A 5850-nucleotide genomic window follows, 5' to 3' on the forward strand; every position below is an offset into this window, starting at 1 on the left:
AGTAGTAGATACTGGTTCTCTCCCCATACTCTCTCCAGAGTGTCTCACTCTGGTGGGCTTGTGGTGTTGGGCAGGACTCTAATCTTGTGGGGGAACGTAAGTATAGATCTAGGTGGTTGATGCGCTCCCTGCATGCTCTCTGCTGGGGTGCGTGGGCACACTGGGTCTGGCATGACTGTGAACTCCTGGGGGAAGGTGGGGATGGATTCAAGCAGCTGGCGTACTCTCTGCAGGGTTTCTGGTGGGGTGAGTGGACTGGCTGTGTCAGGCAGGGCTCCGAGCTCCCCGCAGGGAACCTGGGCATGGATCTAGGTAAGATCACCAGTGATGTGGGGAGTTATGTATGCCCAGAGGGTGTCACCGCATTCCCTGTACTCTCTCCATGAGGGTGGAGGGCTTAGTTTGTGTCCTGGCTCCTATCTGAAAATGTCAACATCCTGCAGCAGCCCAGGACCACAGTGGGTGGGAGGACTCAGCATGTACTTCCTTTCTGGAAAAATGCAGTCATGTGGGCTCTGAGCAACTCACCACAGTGGGCTTACTGTCCATTAGGGCCACGTGGTTGCTTTGCAGCGGGAACGCTGAGCACAGACCTCCCACTTACGTTGTCCCTGCAGTGCAAGGTCTCCCCCGCCTCCATACCAGTCTTGGCCGAGTGCTTCCCCTGTCTTTCTGTGTGTCTTTCTCAAGTTTCTAGATCTTGGGTGTTTTCCTCACTGTTTTGCCGGATTCTGTCTTTTTCTCCTAGGAACTCTATTCTACAGGTNAGTAGTAGATACTGGTTCTCTCCCCATACTCTCTCCAGAGTGTCTCACTCTGGTGGGCTTGCTGAGTTGGGCAGGACTCTAAGCTTGTGGGGGAACGTAAATATAGATCTGGGTGGTGATGCGCTCCCTGCATGCTCTCTGCTGGGGTACGTGGGCCCACTGGGTCCGGCATGACTGTGAACTCCTGGGGGAAGGTGGGAATGGATTCAGGCAGCTGGCATACTCCCTGCAGGGTTTCTGGTGGGGTGAGTGGACTGGCTGGGTCAGGCAGGGCTCCGAGCTCCCCACAGGGAACCTGGGCATGGATCTAGGTAAGATCACCAGTGATATGGGGAGTTATGTATGCCCAGAGGGTGTCAGCACATTCCCTGTACTCTCTCCATGAGGGTGCGGGGCTTAGTTTGTGTCCTGGCTCCTATCTGAAAATGTCAACATCCCGCAGTAGCCCAGGACCACAGTGGGTGGGAGGACTCAGCATGTACTTCCCTTCTGGAAAAATGCAGTCATGTGGGCTCTGAGCAACTCACCACACTGGGCTTACTGTCCATGAGAGCCACGTGGTTACTTTGCAGCCTGAATTGCAGGCATTTGCAGTGGGAACGCTGAGCACAGACCTCCCACCTACCTTGTCCCAGCAGCGCAGGGTCTCCCCAGCTTCCGTACCAGTCTTGGTCGAGTGTTTCCTCTGTCTCTCTGTGTGTCTGTCTCAAGTTTCTAGATCTTGGGGGTTTTCCTCACTGTTTTGCCAGATTCTGTCTTTTTCGCCTAGGAACTCTGTTCTACAGGTGACTGTAACTGTTTTGCCGGATTCTGTCTTTTCCTCCTAGGAACTCTATTCTACAGGTGACTGTCTACTTGTTGCTTTGGACTTACTTTACATTAGAGGTGAGGGCTGGCTGCCTCTAGTCAGCCATTTTGCTGAAAAAATGCCTGAATTTTTATTGATAAAGTATTTTTAATTCATGAATAGCTGTGATAATTAGTTCATCCTTTTTTATCCATTCCAGTCAGACTTTCCTTTAGCCAGTAGTTCCAACTGTTTTTTCTAGGGTGACAAAGTGGGGAAAAGAAAGGCAGAAAAAACTTTGAACAAATTATTGAGTTTTTTTGCAGTAACAACCTCCTTTAGGTGATACTCATCCCGCAATCCTTGCCACGATTCTTACCTTCTTCTCGATGACCCCTTAAAAGAGATGAAAAGAGTGAGGATCAGGAATTTTTACACACTGGGCAGGGTATAAAGATGTTCCAGAAAAGGGAAACTGGTCTTGGAAGGATGAGTATTGTATGTGAAGATGCCAATTTGTGTGTCTTTCAGCCAAAATCCAGTATGAGTTTGAGTATCTGTTTCTTTTACATCACAAAGACACGTATCTCATGCATGCCATAATTGTGATGTCAGAAAGTAATCACATGACTTTGCTTTAGGGGATGGGTACAAAACACACACACAAAAAACATAAACAAAAAAGATATGTGTATCAACCTCCCCACAAATTAGTCATAATTAGAAAACCATGTTGAGGGGCCGGCCCGGTGGCGCACTGGATAGTGCGCCGCTTGGGAAGCGCGGCGGCGCTCCCGCCCGAGGGTTCGGATCCCACATACAGACCGGTTCCCGCTCACTGGCTGAGCGAGGCGCAGGAGCAACACCAAGGGGTGCAATCCCGTTGCCGGTCCCCGCTCCAGTACGGGGGCAACACTGAGGGTTGCGATCCGTTGCTGGACACGGAAAAAGACAAAAGACAAAAAAAAAAGAAAAAAAGAAAACCATGTTGAATCACGTGAGGATAACTTCCTGTATTCCTGTGCTCTTTCTGAGGAAAGTAGCAGTTATTCTGTTTGTTACAAGATAGCTTCCTGACCATATTTCTTCAGTCATGTTTTACTAAACCAGTTCTACAAACTCAAGTTATTCTTTTCACTGCCTCTACTTTAGACTAGTTTTCTGGCTTCCAGTTCAAGAATAGGAAAAGAAGGAAAGAAGGAAGCCTGTGATGTTGTAATAAGTTAAGGATGGCTTCTTTCTGTCCCAGGGTATCCTCATAAGTTGAGACACAGTGCCTGATGTCATTCTTGAGTGATTAAATAGAAGGATCTATCATGCCCCTCGAGGGCATGATATCAATGTGCAATAAAGTTAAAATTGCCTTGATACTTACTCTTCCTCATTTAGATCGGCTTTTGATTTGTAATTGTATAACCTTGGGTCAGTGAAGGGCGTAAGACTCAAGCTTTTCCTGTTTTCCAGTGGCAGAAGTTAACCAGTACCTTTGAGAATAAGGATCCATATCTGCTGTCCATCCTCCTGCTCAATATCAAAGTTGGCCTGGCAGGAAGAATCCCATCCAGAAAGTCTGGTCAATTATTTGTCATTCCTGATTATTCATATATTGTCTTTTTCAAGTGTCTATAGTTTTCTAATACCTTAAGTTATTCTTGTCCATTATGTCATATCTGAGCGTCCATCCTCTCGCTCAATATCAAAGTTGGCCTGGCAGGAAGAATCCCATCCAGAAAGTCTGGTCAATTCTTTGTTAGTCAATCCTGATTATTCATATATTGTCTTTTTCAAGTGTCTATAGTTTTCTAATACCTTAGGTTATTCTTGTCGATTATGTCATATCTGAGCCCCCCACCATGAGACTTTTTGGTATATAATTAGCTTGTACTTGTACTGGGGATGGGCATAAAGGATGTGGATCTGTGACCCATGCTCAGATTTAATCCATGACTAATCTGCTGTGGAAGGTGAAGTGTGAGATTCTGCTGAGAGTTATGGCTTTTTTGCATGGCTTTGGCTCTTTACACTCACCTGGTTCCATTGGTAGAAAGATGATTTTCTTTCAGGTGATTACCTGAACGTGGATTTCTCTCTTCCCTCACTAACACCATCCATTTTCATTAGGATGGAAGCATTTAGCTTCAGTGAATCTCAACAGGTCTTTAACTGCAAACTTCAGGCACCACCACACTGGGACACTGTATGGTGTGGGTCCATCATCAGCCTTAAAGATGATGTGTTTCTCAATCATTAGACTTTTTTAAAAGGCCATATATAAATGTAAATTATACTCTTCCAGGGGGTTCTTTGAGAGTTTTGTTTTTCTCTTGTTTGCTACTTTGGATTTAACTTTTCTGGAAGTGCCTTTAGAAAGCTGAGTGACCCTTCATTTCCATGTATTCAGCAAATTCAGTATTGTTTTCACTGCTAGTAGCTAAGGATAGGAGGGATGTGATTTTTTTAGACACTGAGAACAGTTATGAAAGGGGCTAGGATTTGGATCTTGCATCCTTAGGTCATATTTCTATCTCTTGTCTTTGGAGGCTAGGGTAACAATTCTGTCTTCATAAGAGTCTTTTTATTTGACAGCTGACCATGTCGGCTTATGGTTCCTGAGCAGATAATTAACAGGTATATTCATGTGAGTTGCCACCAACTTAGAAAATTTTTACAAGAGTGACTCACTGTTGTTCAGGTCTATCTCGGCTCAGTTATGCGTATCAGCTTCCGATGCTCCTAGCTCACTCCTTTGCACCTACCATATGATTTTATGAGTCTGGGTCTTGCACATTATTAGTTTCTTATTTTGAGGAATTGCATTTTGTTTATCACTTTGCATTTTTAGTATCTTTCCCTTCTTTGGATTTGCAGAAATAGATTGATTAAATATCCCAGCAGGCCTTTTTATCTTAGGATGGAACCCCACTTACAGAATGGGACACATGTCTTCTTCTCAGATTGAGTTGTGGTGTATTGAAATAAGGGCACTTCATAGCAGCAATAAGGTAACCAGAGATTCCATGTGGCATGAATTCATTCTATGACTATTTGTTGAATACGAACTATATGCCAATCACTGAATGTAGTGCTTTAGCTTTGGAGGAAGGGGTAAGGAGATTGCAGAATAAGACTGGACTTTATGAGTGGTCAGAATTGAGTTATACATGTAGAATTTGAGAGGATATTTGAGTTTCTTTTCCTGCTTGCTGCCCTAAACTCAAGAGAATGACAGTGAGCTGGGAGAAAGAAACATTTATAATCCCAAACAGCATCTCATTCTAAAGTTGCTTTTATTTTACTGCTGAATAAATGTTTTAAATGATGATTTGCAGAGTCATTTCATCAAGATGCTAGAATAGACAATTCCCAGCATTGCAATTCACAACTCTTAAAAAACAGACTGCCAACCTGTGACTGCTGGAGCTGGGGAAGAGGAGGAGAGACCTCCAGAGTTCCTGAAGGCACAGAAAACCATGGTGAGAGGGCACAGGAACAGCTCTGACTGTCCTGAGCCCTGGCTGCTGCTTTCCAGCCTGGTATGGGGTAGGGCGCGGGTGTAGCACACAAATTGGCACAGCAAAAGCTGCAGCAGCACTCTTCGTGTGAACTTGCTTGGAGTCTGCAGGGCAGAGGAGGGCTTTGGAGAACATGCTGTCAGCCCACTGGTCAGAAGGACCACTGGCAGGGTTCCCCTGAGCCCACATGTGAGTAAGGGGCCACATCTAAGTGGAGAAAGGAATCGGGCAGAGACTGGTGAGTCACCGCGAGGGATGCATACACGCATGTCCCACGGAAAGCAGTTGGAATGCAACGGGAAGGCTGGCCCACTGGGGAAACATTGGGGTGCAATGTGGGCAGCTGGTCTCAGTGAAAATCTGTCAGGGTGATAGAACAACAGAGGGCACTGTCTGCAAGAAAGACTCACTCACAGGCTGCAATTTCCACTTAGCCCAGGCCTGGAAATAATTAACGATCAACAAAAAAATCTTCCCCAGAGAATCAGCAGCAAAGCCGCAATTTAGCTTTAGCACAAAGCTCAAGTTCTCCTCCCAACAGGAAGTTCTGCCAATTTGGGTTTAACACCAGGATAGCACATTAGTTTCAGTACAGAGTCTAAGTGGTGATGCTATTAATCCACCACAGAACAAAAACCAAAACAACCCACAGAGCAGAGACAAAGCTCTGATATTAAACAGTAAAGGTCTAACATCACCAAAGAAAACCTATAAAACCTAGAAAAGGTAGCAGTCTCCCCAGATGCCCAGGCATCAACATAAAGACACAAAGATTAACAAAGAA

This window comes from Galeopterus variegatus, unplaced genomic scaffold (genome assembly GCF_000696425.1).
Source record: "Galeopterus variegatus unplaced genomic scaffold, G_variegatus-3.0.2 Scaffold7875, whole genome shotgun sequence".
Taxonomy (NCBI): Eukaryota; Metazoa; Chordata; class Mammalia; order Dermoptera; family Cynocephalidae; genus Galeopterus; species Galeopterus variegatus.